We start from the raw sequence: 16,416 nt of genomic DNA, 5'->3' as shown, positions 1-16,416 counted from the left end.
CATCAACAGTAAGCGTCTTGGGAGTATCCGGAGTTGTGCCTGTTGCAATAATGTCGAATTATTATTATTAAGGTCACATGTGGTTTGAAATTGAATTAGTGGGAACTACTGTGTTAACTTGTTCACAGCATTATTAGACATTCAGAGAACATGCTTCGAGAGTGAGATGACTTTGTATTGAGACTCGGTCATATTGAGAAACTAGCAAGAGCAGGATAGATTTTAAAAATGATCAAACAAAAAAAAAAAAGCAGAAAGCAGCACTAGCTCCAAAAGTTGCTAAATCTAGCAAGAAAGTCGCCAACTCAGCTCCACTGACAGCAGGTCCCTTAAGGTCTCCATCCAAAGCCACTCCCCCAAATTATCATAATGAACATAAACAACCAACACGGCTATTGTTAGTGCTCACAGCTGCTAAGCTAGCAGCTTGCGGAAGACCCAAATGACGAGCAATGAGGCAGAATATGATCAGACAGGCAGGTACAGTACATTCGGGCAGCCATTTTTTGTCCTTCATTTTGTCAGAGCGTTTAATTAATTGATTGCTATCAGTAATGTAATGATAATTTCACCAAAAATATCAACAAGATTACTACCAACCCTGCCATTTATTTGTGATGTGTTTTTCGTGCTGATGTTACGTTTACTTTTTACAAAGTTTCCCTCCTCACCCTGGAGTCTTTGTGCTTTCTCGCCTTGCAGGTTTCCATGAATCGTTGTGGTACCTGGATCGTGGTCGTGCCTCCTGCCGCGACCCCGCTGACACCCACTGCTAGACCTTTTTTAAAATGGGTCACATCACTATTACTATTCCCTATATCATTATTATAATTAAACTATATGTCATTGCTGCTGTTATTATAAGTTGTCTTCATTTTTTCCTTCGTTACTCTGCTTACTACTCCTATTATATGGATCATTTGTGTCATATACATTGAATGTGTTGTAACTCTGTTATGTTGTTCATTCTGTACACATGACATCTATTGCATTCTGTCCATCCTGGGAGAAGGATATGTCGCTCTCCCATGGGTTTCTTCCTTTTTCTCCCTGTTAGGGTTTTTTGGGGGGGGAGTTTTTCCTGTGCCGATGTGAGGGTTCCGGGACAGAGGATGTCATGAGTACAGATTGTAAAGCCCTCTGAGGCAAATTTGTCATTTGGGATTTTGGGCTAAAATTAATTGAATTTAATTTAATTTAATTGAGCCCTGCCATGATGATCTTAGTGGTGTTTTTGCTTGAATATACAACGTCAGCCACGAGAAGAGAAGCCAAGGTGTTTTCCACGAGTTGGAATGAGAAGGGGATAAAAAACTAGGTGAAGGACCAGGGACAGAGAAGTGTAAATTGGCAAGGCGACAACACACTACACTCATGAGAAATTATAATGTGTCCATAAAAAGGATCCCTCCTAAGGGGTTTCCCTCCCTGCAGTCTCTCATCATACAGGTTCTTCAAAAGCTTTCACATCCATATTTTCAGTCCAGGGAGGCAAACACAGGGAGGTTCAGAAGAATCCACGAGACATGAAAGGAAGTGTTTGTGTGGGCATGACTTTTCAGCCATAACCCGACTGAACACAAAGACCCACCTCATGCTCCTCAGATGATAAAGATGTACAATGCAAATATTGTACACAAAGTCAGGGAGTCATTTTTGAGAAAGTAGACTTTTTGGCAGTTGGGGACACTTTTGCTTAGCTGTTAAAAAAACAAAAAATTATCCATTAATGCATATTTACCGGAGAAAACAAATTCTACTGATCATAAAATAAAACCTTCAACTTGTGATTGAGCTGTCTCAGTGGCCTTGGCATCACATCAACTCACAACAGAAGTGTTGGGTGTGTTAATGAATATTATAATAGGACACATTGTATAACTTGCTGACTTTGCTTTTCAGCGGATGTAAGTTCCAAAGCAAATTTATAGAACATTAAAAACTGTATAGCCTAAAAAATGCTGAATATGCAATTAATTTGATCCTCAAGCATCCTGTAATATTCCCAAATACATAATTAAAAATATTTATCATCATAAAATATTCTATTTTTGCACAATAGATCAGATATCATCAGACTGCTCTGCAGTTTTCTTAAAATCAGCAGGACGGAATCACCAAACATGTATTTTTATGGCTGCTTTTTCGCAAACATCTGCAAGGGTTCCCTTCATTTTAATAATTTATTGGAGAAGGTGTTAAGTAAAATATCAACATTGCAGGATATCCTAATAAAAGTGAGGAGTTGGTTCCCAAAAGAGGATCCGTATACTCAGCGACCTTGAGCAAAACCCTGTCCACTGTGAAGTTTGTCTGAAATCTGATCTATGACATTTGTTTCATCTTGTTTAAAAAGGTTGTTTTCTCCAGGGATAAAAAAAGAAATTCAAGAGGCATCTTTTATTTATTTCTTAAAGTATAGTTTGATGAAACTTAGGATTTCCTTGGTCTTTTGTTGGCTTATTTTGTTTTTAGGAAAATAAATCAATTGAAATCATAAATCTGATGTTAGTTTTTTATGTGGTCACCATGGTTACTGAAGATTTCAAAGTGACAAGAGCTTTGCAACCAGGAAGTGAAAACATTAGCTACAAGAAAGCCAGTTTAATATTAAAACAAATCAGCTTTGCAAATTCTTAACGGCAGTATATGCATTCAAGGGGATTAGTGCTTAATATATATATTTTTTAAATTACTTTTGCGTGCGCATCATGGTTATCCTTGCATTCCTGCATTTTAAGCGTTAGTCGTATGCGTCATGAGAAATCAAGCAGGTCTGCAAGAGTCAATTAAGCACATTAATAGTGAGGACAGTATATCAGGATGTGAAGTAAAGTCAACAGCTAACTGAACTAAACCAATGATATCAACAATGTAGACGTTTCCCCGACTAAGAATTTACATAGTCAAATCTGATTGGCCAAGTCTTGCCTATAGTCGACTGATCCTCAAATCTTTTTCATTCTTTTTTTTTTGCTCATTGATCCCCCTCCGTTAAGGTGTCATGCATATAAAGAAAAATGGTTAAAAAAAAAAAACATTGTTGGCTGAGTTTAAGCCCTAATTCCATTTTCCCCATGGTACTTAATTTACAGCCAATAATAAGGGAAACTGCAGGGAACAGTCAACGGGAGATGCTGTGAACAGATGTTAAAGGCTTATTTGCAGCAAACAAGTGTTTCTATGCGCCTCCCCCAGCTGATTTTAGAGAATTGTTCATAAATTCAAAATAGCTCTCTGATAATGCTGTTTTTTTTTATGTGAGTGCTCTGATTATTAAATGTAGGCAATGCTGTAATTTATAAATGATTCCTCGTTTCATAACCACATTTCCCGTCACTGCCACGATACGACTGTGAGATTGGGTGTTGAATCCGGCTTCTTTGATCGAATCGTCAAATATTAAACTAGAAGTTAACCCCACAACAATGGTGAAACGTTTGAAAGAGAAGATTCCATGAAATTTGCACTTCCTGAAAAGACTGTGCATCTCCAATGGTGATGTCATTCTGCGCACACTAGTGGATGTCAAAAAGTCCAACCTATTCATTTATAAGAATGTTCCATAATTTACAGTTTACACTCTCGATTGGTTTTCACTAGCTAGGTGTCCATCCAAATTTAGCACAAACTTCACCTTCAAGAATTTGCAAACTATGTGTGTTTCCAACCTCTACTGTTATGTGATTATTAAGCACGTAGAGATAAACAGCTGGTTGCGCTAATTCTCTAGTGGGGTGCCATTAAACTATTGCAGAAGAAAGGGTGGAAAATATGGCATCTGTTCTGCAAAGCTTCAGTGGAAGTTTTAAGTCACATGTCTCATACACAAAATGATTTATTTACTTATTCTGTTTCCAATGTAGTGTGTTGCATTTTGCTTGTATAGATTGAGTCATGTTTCAGGGATTCAGGGAAATGGAATATAATCTGGTGTAGGCCAGTGATGACTCTGCCCTGTTCTGCCACCTATTGCAGATACTTTTTAATTCTCCATGTACAAAGAAAGTATGCAGGTGAATATGTGAACAAGTATGCGTACCGGTACGTTGTGGTGGCTTGTCTATTCATGTGTAGACAGGCCGCTTTCTACCACATGTTGGTAAAAAGCAATAATATTTCAAGCCTAATGCAGAGTGACCCACTGCATCTATAATGTTTGGTAAAACTCCTTTAACATAACGTAAGAACATAATGTAGTTGCAAGGTCTTTTAAAGTTTTTGTGGTCAATAATGAGCCTCCATTATACCAGAAGTGGACCACGTGACTGGCTGAGATCTGATACTTGATAAAAGTGCCTGTATGATGCTGAATCCGATACATTGAACTAACACTAGAAGACACCCATTTAGTGTTCTCTGCTCAGATTACATCTTAGATGAATCACCATCTTTGTTTAGCAATCCACAGTGCCGGTGCAGCCTGTCATGTGCTTTCTCTTCATTAGGCTGTCTGCAGACTGGTGTGTGGACAACAAAACACTCGAGCCCCAGTGGACGGATGTCTCCAATGAGCAGCGAGGAAAGAAAAAAAAAAAGAATGGAAAGATAAATCCTTTTAAACATGCATTAATTAACAATAACTCATCCGTCTGGTCACACCCCAACGTGTAATGTAAACCTGGACATTTACATGAAAGGACCACAGCAAGGCCACTTCATCCCAGAATTAACACGAGCTGATGTTTATCGGTTCGACATCCCTTTGCCTAATGAAGTTTCCCATAAAACTGTCATTAGGCTGTGAAGGGCTGGTGGGGCTGGTGGGGAGATCTGAGGATGAAAATGAAAACTGTGCAGCTTAATGTACATCATTATCAGGGACTCATCTCAGGCAGCATTATCAAAATACACTGAATCATCATAACTGGTAACGACCAGACCCTCCTTCAATTTTTTATTTCAATTACTCATCGCGCGTCAATTAAAAATGGCAGACAAATGCACGAAAAGAGCGTAAGTGCCTCCTAAAAGCATTCGGCGCTGGGTTGGATATACACACACTCTATGTCTCAGATTCTGGTAAATAAAAAATGTATTTCCACACCAAGTCAGTATGCATTAGGGAGACATTAAACGGTGGTTATGATATCATCACATGCATATTATTTTCTAACGTTTTCCAACAACGCGCCGCCTCTCAGCATCGCTTGTACTCACAAGCTCGCTCAACCTCCTGCTCCTGGCTGAGCAAAATCAATTAGTTTGCAGTTTGTCATCTTTTCATGGTAGTGAGCATCAAGCAATTCAAGAACAAAAAAAAAAAAAAAAAGATCAATATTGCAAATGAAATAAAGCACTTGATGTTCTCCAGCGGAGATACACTCATGTCTACATGGAGACAGACACGGTGTTTGGCATCCGCGGCGAGGCGCTGGCAAAGACTCTCAGGATCAGCTCCACAAATACATCCTCTGTTGTTTTATTACCAGAGATTATCTGACAGTTTTGTATTTGAGATTAATAGGCGATGCGGCTGAGCGCTGTGATCAAACGGTAGATGTAGACGCCTGAATCTGTCCCGTCTATCCAATTTTTCTCTATTACAGGTTGCTCATTGTGTTTCCTAACAAAACATGAATGTGGATCTATGTTAGCTCCGCAAAGAGGCTCAAACACTGCAAACACTTCAGCTCAATATCATTCCAACCACTGAGCGTTTGGGGTTCAGTGTCTTGCACAAAAGGCACTTCTATATGTGGACAAGAGGAGCTGGGGATCAAACCAACAACCCTTCAAACAAGTGGAAAGTTGCTCTTCCTCCTCTCTACAGTTTAAACATAGGTCAATAATTGACAGTACTCTGTGTCACTACCTTCAGTGTATTGTTTACTTATTAGTGAGATAGGTTGTTTAGACTCCACAGAGGAACATTAATCAATAAAAAAGGTAAATTCCTAAAGGAGATTGATAATGTATTACTACATCACTTCCTGCTCTTAAACTGTTACAGTCATTTATCTTTCAGCCTCCATTGCGACAGCAGAAATAGCTTCTGTCTGTTAGCATTAGGTAGTGCACACACACTGGAGTCTTCACATATGCAGTAAAACAGAATTGCATTGTGGCAAAAATGTTAACTCGTCGCACACTCTTTCAGACAGACGAAATATGTTTGAATTCATTTTCATTTCAAAACTGAGAACAATAAAACAGGAAGGAAGCCAAAAACATCAAGCTGTACCAATTAAGTCAAGATGAGGTCAAACAGATGGAAGAAAAAAATTAATTTGCATTCCAAATTGTATACATTTGGACTGTCAAATTACACTCGGATGCAGCAAATCCCGTTTATTACACTCAATGAATCTGAAGTACTTCGGCTCGCCTCATTTCTTTACTTCCTATTAAAAACCCTGTCCAGATATTAGAAAAATGCTAATTGTGATCCTTGTAAATTGCAGATGACTTTATCATTCAGGACGTTTTCAAATGAGGAATTCTTGTCAGAAGTTGCTGACAAGTTTGTAGTGGTCAAACAGTCGCTGGTGTCATTGGGACTGATAACTTTACTTTGCATGCTCACATCCTCAACACACCTTGCAACATTAACTCAAGAGTCCCATTATAGATAAGGGCATCCTTTCTGAAATGGGTTGTGAATAATTCATAATTGCTCCGAACAAAATACGACTCATGTATTTGACTTTGACCTGTTCGTGTGCAAAAAGTTGCTGCTTGGTAGGAACTTAAATGTATGAAAAGTAAAATAAGACATAAGATCTAACAGAAAATGTCTTGATGAAGCAGGAGTCAGACATTTGGGAGCGTAGAGGATCCCGGTCTTTCTGTTCAGGGAGCGGACCATGACGAGTTTTACAGATATGAGGGAGGTCCTAATGAGTCTCAGAGGGCTCTGAGGAGGGGAGAGTGACTCAATACTGGAGTAACCGAGTTGCTTAGGCCCGCTGCATGGATGATATGCGTCCTATGGGAAAAAGAAAAAACGTCTATCCTTCCTTACGTGATCCTTCTCTGGTCACCTGGATATTTCAATGCCACTAAGCCTCCAAAACGTTTGTGCTCCTTATTTTTTGGTTGCTTGTGATTTATTTATCTTTTTATTTTTTTGGGGTGATCTGGGGAACCGAAGCTCATGCTACCGTTGCACTTAAGTCTCAAGGATTGGCTGAGAATGTAAAATGTCATTACTGGTACGTAGAAGATGTCATGATCTAAGCTCTCAGATACACAGCGGGACAAATCTCTGGCGCACAGTTTATGGATGCTCGCTGAAAGGAAAATGTTTTCACCGTGAACTCGACTCCGCAGGGGAGGCAAAACCAACAGCTCTATTTTGTGTTTGTTGAATAGACTCCATTTCTTTTTTTCCTGTTGCCCTGTGACAGGTTGTCCCTACTGAGACTGCAACAAGACTCTGAGCAGAGTAGGAAGAAGGAAATTGAAATAATTTAGCTTGTTAATGCCTGAGCATCTGTCTATCATCCCTCTTTTTAGATAAGACATTATTTATTTGTAGCTTCATTATTGAATTTTGACACATAAAAGGACAAAACATTTTTCCTTTTTTTCCGTTCCAAATGACCCACCGTGTCACTCTCATATCAATCACCGGATTTATAGGCAACGTATATGCAGAAAAACTCTCTAATGAGTTTGGGAACTAATTAAATAGTTATGTGATATTTTCCACATTTCTTTTGCCGAACCTCCATTACATGACTGTCAAAAGTTTAATTACAAAAGGAGATTAAAATGATTTCACACTGATCAAATATTAATACAGCCAGTCCGATCATTTCTCATGGCACTCATATTTCTTCATAATAAGTTGTATGGGATACTTTTTTTCCTGCTATATCATTTGTCTGGAGGAGACTTGACCTCAATAAAAAAAAGTAGCCGCAAATTACCCAACATGAAGCTTTTGTCTGAAGTTTTGAATCCTCTAAGTACAGATACTTGTGTGTATGATCACCTCTCAACCAGGGGCATTCTGGGTTTTTTTGTGTTTTTTTTCCCCCTTACAGGTAAAGAACATTACATTCCTCCTAATATGTACTCCTCAGAGCCTCCGACACACTTTTGGACAACACAGTGAAAGGTACTCCCACTCAGTGTCCCATGGCAGTATATAGAGTTACAGTAAGATATATCTTTGAATGGACAAGGAACTGATACACACTGGACTCTTATTTCCAAGCACACACACCAAAAGCTTTGTTCACTTTTACTTTTCCGTGCACCTTTCACTTTGAAACTGAAGCAACACTAAGAATGGAAAAGGTGCTAAATTTAGCCTGAGTGGTGGACTATCACAGGAAGAGAAAGAGATTATATGCAAAGATTTTTGGGGGGGGGCATGGTTTTTAATCTAAGGTAGCTAATTACCCATGAATGATTAATTCTAGAGTGGAATTACATTCACACTATGTAGTTCAGTAGCTTAATTTATTTTACTCCAGATTGATGTCCGCTCTAGATATCTCTTAGTATGCTCATGATTGGAGTACAGCATTATAATTGTTACAATGTGTTCGCCAGGCTGTTGCCCAGCTAGCTTCCTAATTTTGGCAGCTAATGGACAAAAAAAAGGCAGATGCAACGTCACTGAATGACAGGATTTTCTTTCCAATGACCAGACTACAATGAAAGAAATGCACTTATTATTATTAGTTTTTAATGTTTACTAAATAAAGCACAGTAACCAGCAGTTTTAGAATCATTTTTAGCCTTTTCTAAAAATGAAACTATATTTGTGAACCATTTTTTTAAAGATTTACATCTTCAATAGGAACAAATGGGCTGAGTGCCACATACAAGGAAGAGAAGCTGAAACGTATTGAGAGACACTCTAACGATTTGTTGGTTTTGGTCTACATATGAGATATTTTGACAGCAAGAAAAATGTAATATTTCTATTCCAGCAGAACACACACACATCACACCTTGCGGTTACTGCACTGCAAGGCAGCATGTGGTATATAATGCATCACTTAACATTAAATATTTGCATGGTTTCTCTATCTGCTGTTGTTAGTGGTTAGGTCAGCTGCAGATTATCCACGACGAGGTATAAATTATAAAATGTAGGGGAAGCTTTTAGTGTACAGTGTTGCTACACGGCGAGTCTGTGGAGGCAGATCATGACAGAAAGAGAGATGTTGATAGAGGGGTGGGGGAGGCCGCGCGAGGTGGAGGGGTGGTTAGCAGTAGGCAGCTGGGGCCGGCTGTGCTGAACGGGCAGCAGCCAGGCTGATGGATTACACCGGCCCTCTCCTGGGTAAACGGACACCGCCACCCCTCCCCTTTTAACAATGTCTCGGCCTGTATCGTCATTGAAATGTCTCCAAAGATGGAGGTGAACATGCAGCTGAGCCACTTAATCTGAGAGGCTACATTTCTACCACAAGCAGTGGATCTGAGAGACCCCTTGCAGAAGATCTTTTCTAAACAAATCTGATATCATTTTTGCAGAAATGACTTGTGTACATCTACCAATATCATCCGCGAGCCCAGAGCAGCGCTGAAAAACAAAGACAATCCAGCCGCTCATCGATTCAGTCAAGACTAATTGCCGGGAAAGAAGCCCATATTGTTTTCATACATATTTTCTTATCTCTTTGTCATTTTCAGTGGAGCTACGAGCGGAGCGACTCCTCTGCCGCGGCTTGGCGTGTGGTTTTTACAGGTTATGACACCGGGGATCATCATTGCCTCTCCGAGTATGAATGAAGCATTTTAGGGCCAGCTGACGGCAACACAAGCCACTCCAATGAGGTCTGAGCTAAAAGGTCACGCTGCTTAAGAGTGTACTCTGACTAAATAAATAATGAGGAATGGGAATGAACGAGAGCAAAGAGGTGCAAATTAACCCCCCCCTCGCCCAACTCGCTAAACACACACATGCTCTTTCACATTTCCTCTCATAGTGTCTATGTCGAGGGGCTGTCCTCGAGTTTCACAGCTACAAACTGAGTCCTCAGTAAGCCCTTGACATTTGCTCAACTACATCATCAAGCTTTGGAGCAAGGAAATCCCACAGCCATGTGCTGGATGGATGGCGGAAACACAAATTAGAGCAAAAGTCTCTTTTTACAGTTTAAAGACTTGGTTTGTTTTGGAAAATAACTGAAACAAGAAATCAAAGTACAAAATTTAGTATCTAATTGTTAATTCCTTAGAAGTGCGTCTCAAGGCAAAAGCTGTACAATTACAGATGAAGCAATTATGGCTGTAAATAATTGCGACATCATTGGCATAACATGTGGGTCATTTTAATAGACCATTTTCATGAAAAATACTCTAATGGCTGGCAAGTGTCCATTAACACTGTTCTGGGACATCTCAATGATAGTCAACAGTTTAATCGTCATTGGTAATTGATGTTGCATTAATGATTAAAGTCACCAAAGGTTCAAATGAAACTAAACCAAGTATATTTAACCAAAGAAGTTTGTCAACTGATGCTGCTTTATTTGTCTTTCTTTGCTTTTTGCAAGTAGGTCTGCAGTTAATCACAACGAACCTTGTGGTTGGTTCTTTAATTAATCCATGCTTAATGACAAAATATGTTGTTTTTCTTTGCCTTCAAAACAGACCTATATCATTTTTTTCTGATCTGACAGGAGCCTTTCAGCAGACAGTTGCTTATTTACACATCCAGCTGTTTATGAAGACAAGCAATATTTACCACCTGGTGAATGTAAATCCATTATTCAACCTCTTTTTTGGTCTCCACCAACTCATGAGGAAAATATTAGTCTCTATGGCTGCTAAGTGCTCCACTATGTTCATCTCTCTGCTGAAACACTGAGATGAAACTCACGCCAAAGCTCAGTAAAGCTGAGGAAAGATAAGGATTCAGATGATATTTTCTCATTAGGTTTATTATTATGAGTGACCCCTTGCTAGAAAAACTCCCGATACTGATGCTAATATCGGAAACGCCTCCAATACTGCCTAAAATGCTGGATCTGGTATCGGCGAGTATGTGAGTTTATACACAGATCTGATATATCATTATCATAACATTAACAACATGTGTTAACGTTAGCTGTAAGCAGCCAGTGGGTTAAAAAACAGAGCTAATAGCTAACATTAACAAAGGTTGCATTGAGTTACATTATGATGCTTTCATGCTCAAATCAGTAAAAATGATTACTGTGCGACGATAAATGATAACTTTATCCTGATGCGTTCAAATGTAATGTTGTGAAAATTATCATGATTCATCATGTTTCTCAGAAATAAATAATCAACAATAAGAGGAAGATTGTTTTGTACCCACTGGTATCGGAACATCTATATATCGCTATATTTATCGACGCAACACTTTTTAACATGAATTTTAAAGCAAAAGAAAGTCCTATACTGTGTTTTAAAACCCAGCGGATGGCATTATTGATTAATTAATCGGCAGTCCCTCTTGAAAACAACCCTTGCTACTTTGATAACCCGGTCTCCAGCAGGTCACTATATCAGATTAACCTTTTGTATGCGGCGAAGCTTTTAAAAGCAGGCGGGGGGAAACATGAACAGAACCTCCCTATATTCTGCTCCTTTTTCCAAGTGATTAAATCAATTGTGAGTGCTTAGCCTGGCTTCAGGCTCTTGCTGTAGGAGCGATAGTGTCGGCCTGCGGAGTCCGTGTTCGCTGAGTCACCCGGCATGCGCTGCCAAGCACTTACTAGGTCCCCGGGAAGCACATCAAACCTGGGATTTTATGAAAGAGGATATTGCAGAGAACCGCAATGGGGAGCCGGCTTGGTGACCAGATTAAGGGGAAGAAAATGAGGAGAGGCGATGAAAAGAATATGCACCCTTTTGTGAGGCTCATTGTGCTTGGTCAAAGCCCGAATCGGAGGCAGTGCTTGTCCTGAGGCCACTTTTTACCTCTATGGTCCGGTAGCCTGAAGCCACAAGTTGATCCCGGGCTTGAATTTGCAAGGAAATCTGCAATTAATCATCCTTCGTTGGGGCTTAACAAGGAGATTGATTCACCATCTTTATTAAAGATATTGAATGACGGAGCGTTTTTCTTCCCTTCTTTATCCTACCCCATAGGAGGCGATATGTGTGATCAAGTAGCAAGCAAATTGATGGAAAATAATGAGTCAGTGTTACTGGATTGGCCTGCGGGCAGAGATTAAGGAAATGAAAAAGAGTTCATGGAGTTATTGGTGCAGCATCTCCCAGGCTCATTATCAACCACACACCACAGGGGATGATACGTCGACACTCAGTAACCTGCGTGTTCATGACCGCATCAACTTTACCGTGACTCCAAACAATATCAAGATGGAGGGAATTAAAGCCGTAAGTGGACGAGGCAGGAGAGCAGTGGCGAGAGAGGAACGTTTTTTAACGGCAGTGCTTCGGTAGAACTCCTTCGCTGTTGACTGACAGCTCGAATGTTGAGTGGGAACAAAACCCACAGTGGATGGGAGTGGATGTAGCCTTTGTGGCTCGCAAAGTTGCCTTTGTGTTTGTTTTCACTTTGTTCAAAACTGAGCAATTAATAACAGGGGATGGAGATTCATTATGGGGAATGCAATTATATCACATTTTGGCGTGAGCTCTCTGAGAGAAGGAAGCGTAAATTATTAGTGTGCTTTTCTCTGTTGACTACACACTGCACAAAAAGGGTGACACAATGACACGTATGGCTCTTGACTGCACGCGTTCTTTTCTTTTCACCGTGGCACTTAGTCATTTTTTTGGCAAACAGACACATTCAAATGTATCTTTAACTTGGGTGGGCGGTTAGCTTTTGTACAGGCCACCGCGGTTTAATATTGAGCTGCTGCGCCAACTCCTCCACATCTCTGAAAGCTTTCTCCCCTAGCATCTGCAGCTTCAAAATGCACATAAATACTCTGGGTATAGCTAGTGTTGTGGGGTGACATTCATTCTGAAGATTGGAGTTTTTTGTTCTAACAAACATTGTTCAGAGGCAGAGCTGCTCTGGAGGCAGATGGTTGGGTTAACTCTCAAAGTGCAGAACGAGGAGAAAAAAACACAATGCTTTTGGGGAGTTATACGAGCAGCAAAACTTAAATGGAAGTGAAAGAACATTTGTGAAATATGAATAAAAGTACGAAGACTTTTTTTTTTTAATTTATACATGAGCTGTATGCAGTGGTTAAGGTATATGAAGTGCAGACACTTCTTTTTCAGCGTGCATTCAGTAAACTTCACTATGTTATTCATAGATAAACTGTGCAAAAATCCAACCTTGTGTTTTTACCTGTTTCTTCTGATGTGTGCTTCCCTGTCCTTCAGAGAGCTTTGCATGGCTGTTTTCTTTGATACTTAAAATGATTTCTGGCTCGGTTATCAATATTTGTATATTAATAATGGATCAAATGACCATATATTCATGTGCTGGGATAAGGAGAAACAGAAGATACTCGAGGAGAAAACAAGGAGTGAGGGAGATTTAAGCTGCACTACTCAATATTTGTTTTTTAATAATGGATCGAATGACAAGGCGTTTATGTGTTGGAATAAGGCAAAACATAATATACTGGTAAAGGTTTCATACAATGTGGAATAAGGTTAAACTAAAGGAGAAAATGAGGAGTGGGGAGGTTTTAGCTGCACTAATCCATGTTTGTATACCAACAAAAGATTAAGTAATTACAAGTGAAGCAAAAAGGGCTTCTCGTACTCAGCATTGCTAGGGGTGCGATAAGTATCATATTTGTACGATTATTTTTCCCTCTGTACGATGTACAATCAATAATACCAAAAGTTAAATAATGTACATTAATTTGAGCATTTCGTGTGCGCTGCGATGCTTCATTCTAATGCATGGATACAGAGATTCTTTCTTGTATCTTTTCAGAAGAATAATTCTGGCTTCAGAGAGACGCAGAAATCAGCTTCAAAGTTCTTCAATCAGTTCAAAGTTCCAGAAAAAAAGCAAGTGAATAGACTTTAGCTAAGAATATTTTGTCATCAACACAGCACCATAAAAACAGCCTTTCAAGAAGTGAACCACACATCAGAACAGCAGTAAATGTCCAGAGGATGAATTTGTGTTGCAGCTTCTTTATATTTCATGAAAAACTGGTGTTTCTTTTTGTCAACAGCTACGTGTATTGCTGCTCTGGAGTTATACAATCCCTAAGACTCGTACTGCTGAGATAGAGCCCTTCAGTAGGCACTGTAGGTGTAGATTTGTGGAGAAACTTTTTCAGCTACCACTACACCACTGCATTTCTCATGTTGCCTAGATACCGTAGCTGCAGGCTGGTATCGCTCATTTGAACTCGAGGGTTAACTAGCTAACTTGGACAACTCTGATATTTATTTATTTTTCAGCTAGAAGCTTGAGCTTAAAACATGAGCTCACCTCTTGCCTTTCCATTGGGGCTTTGGCATCTCCCATTTAACCTGAACTAAACAATTTTCAATTTCTGCCTCCAGAGCACTTCAGCCTCTGAGAAATAAAACAGCAAAGGTGTTTAAGAATGACATTTTTCTCCAAAAGTGTAAGCAATGTACTGACTTTTTAAGGGAATGGTGACCACAACTCTCCCCTTTCCTCTCTGTAATGGTATCTGTTCTAAAACAGCACCAACGTCCTGTATGAATGATATGGCGGGCTGTGGATCAGCTTCTGGGCCAACCCTGCCGACAGAAATGCGGCAGAATGTGCAGCCTGACACACACCTCCATCTCCCATGGCTGCAGCCGTAGCCAGGCTGTCAGGAAGATGAAAATATGCCTGGCTTCATTTAGTGCTGTGGGGATCCTGTGGAGAAAAGGGGCAGGTAGAGCTAATGGACTCTAGGATACAGTGGGGCTGTCGACTCAGCAAAGCCGCCGGCTGTCTCTTCAGGACGGCCATTTTTATGACAATCTCTCCGAGGCCACAGCGGGCTTAAGGGAGGGCCCCGGGAGTCATCACCTCCATGGCCAGATTTCTGCAGGATTTACTGTAAACAAAATCAATTTTCATGGGAATTTCAGATTATTTTAGATGCAGCCGTTGACATAAATCATGAGGTTCTGCTCTTTTGAAGGTAGCAAAAAACAAAACATTTAGTCCAGGATTAAAATACACACACTGATTTAAGGTTTCTCTGATTCAAGTGTCAATCTGTGTCTTTTCTCGTTTTAGGACTCAATCCTTATCAAAACGACTTGTCAAGGTTGAGTTTTTGCAGTGCGATTATGAGCAAACGCAGTCCGAGCATGTCTCACTTGCATTTGTTTGCATGCTCGTCCATGTAATCACACATTTCCGCCGCGAGCCGAGAACTAGATCTATCATGAGCTGTCAGTCTAGCAGAGCAATAAGAGAGATACAGCAGCCGCGCTGATTGACAGAGAAGAAATTGAAGTGTCACATGAAACATGTTAACCATATTTTGCCGCGTGTTATCACCCACTGCCACGCCGCTACACTCAAGAAACCAGCGCGGGGAGAAAAAAACAACCACAGGAGGAAAAAATACAAGGGGAGGGAAAAACTGAAATAATAGGGATCGTTTCTTCAATTATTGAGCATCTTAACTGCATGGTAAGACATCGGTGTTTTAGGCCGGCAATGTAGCTCTGGGTGTATTGTCTGACGGTTATCTTTGACAGCGGTGTCAATGTCAGACCCGAGACGTGAGACGTCTGAGAAAATAAAGGCTGTGAAAATGAGAAAAAAATCAAAAAAATCTGTGAAGGGTTATGCATTCTCTTCAGGATGACAGTTCACAGAACAACACATTGAAGACGTGGCTTTATGTCATCTGAGAGACAGAATCCGTTCTCACACCGAGACAGAGCCATGTGCAATGTCTCAGTGCATCACCACCCACTGCACATCATTAGCATGGCTCGAGTTATAATGTAGAGGAGGCAGCTGTCCACCGCCGTCGTCAAGTTCTCGCAGTTTAGGTCCGAGTTGGTGCTTAAAGACGGTCCTGAATTAAATGTCACCTTGCATTGTTAATGAGTTATTTTAAATCTGCACAAAAGCTTCTGGACTGGTGTTGTGCTGTGACAATGGAAGATAATAGAAAGTGTGTTTGCAGGAGATTTGGCAGAGAAAACTGTCCATTGAGTGATCGCCGTGAGAGCCCGGGTGTGAAACATGCCTTTGAAGCACACATGCCAACTGTGGGCAGGTGATAATGGGATGGAATCTCAGCAGCTATAGGGTCATCCATGTTGTTATGTGTCGTTAACTCTGCTGCTGGGGGAGAATATCTCCCAATCCTGCTCACTTAATACTGTGAAAAATAAGAAAATGTACAAATAACACACTCTTGACTCCTAGAAACACTTTTCTAAAAGATTCTTTATGAAAATCAGTTCCACATAACCTCTACATCCTCTCGAACAAAATATTATTCACCTCATACCAGGAGGGAATAAACAAGCACAAAAGCTATCGTAAGGTTACCCCAAGTTATTTTTATAAGTATCTGCGCCGGATTTGCTCATTTGAAG

General features: G+C 40.2%; 1 protein-coding gene across 1 annotated transcript in view; it reads right to left on the bottom strand.

Annotated features, from left to right (window-relative positions):
- Positions 1-16,416, bottom strand: part of khdrbs3 (KH domain containing, RNA binding, signal transduction associated 3) — a 93,264-nt gene that overhangs the window by 59,116 nt on the left and 17,732 nt on the right.

This window comes from Anoplopoma fimbria, chromosome 10, assembly GCF_027596085.1.
Source record: "Anoplopoma fimbria isolate UVic2021 breed Golden Eagle Sablefish chromosome 10, Afim_UVic_2022, whole genome shotgun sequence".
In the NCBI taxonomy this organism is placed as follows: domain Eukaryota; kingdom Metazoa; phylum Chordata; class Actinopteri; order Perciformes; family Anoplopomatidae; genus Anoplopoma; species Anoplopoma fimbria.
This window is presented reverse-complemented; position numbering and strand designations above follow the sequence as displayed.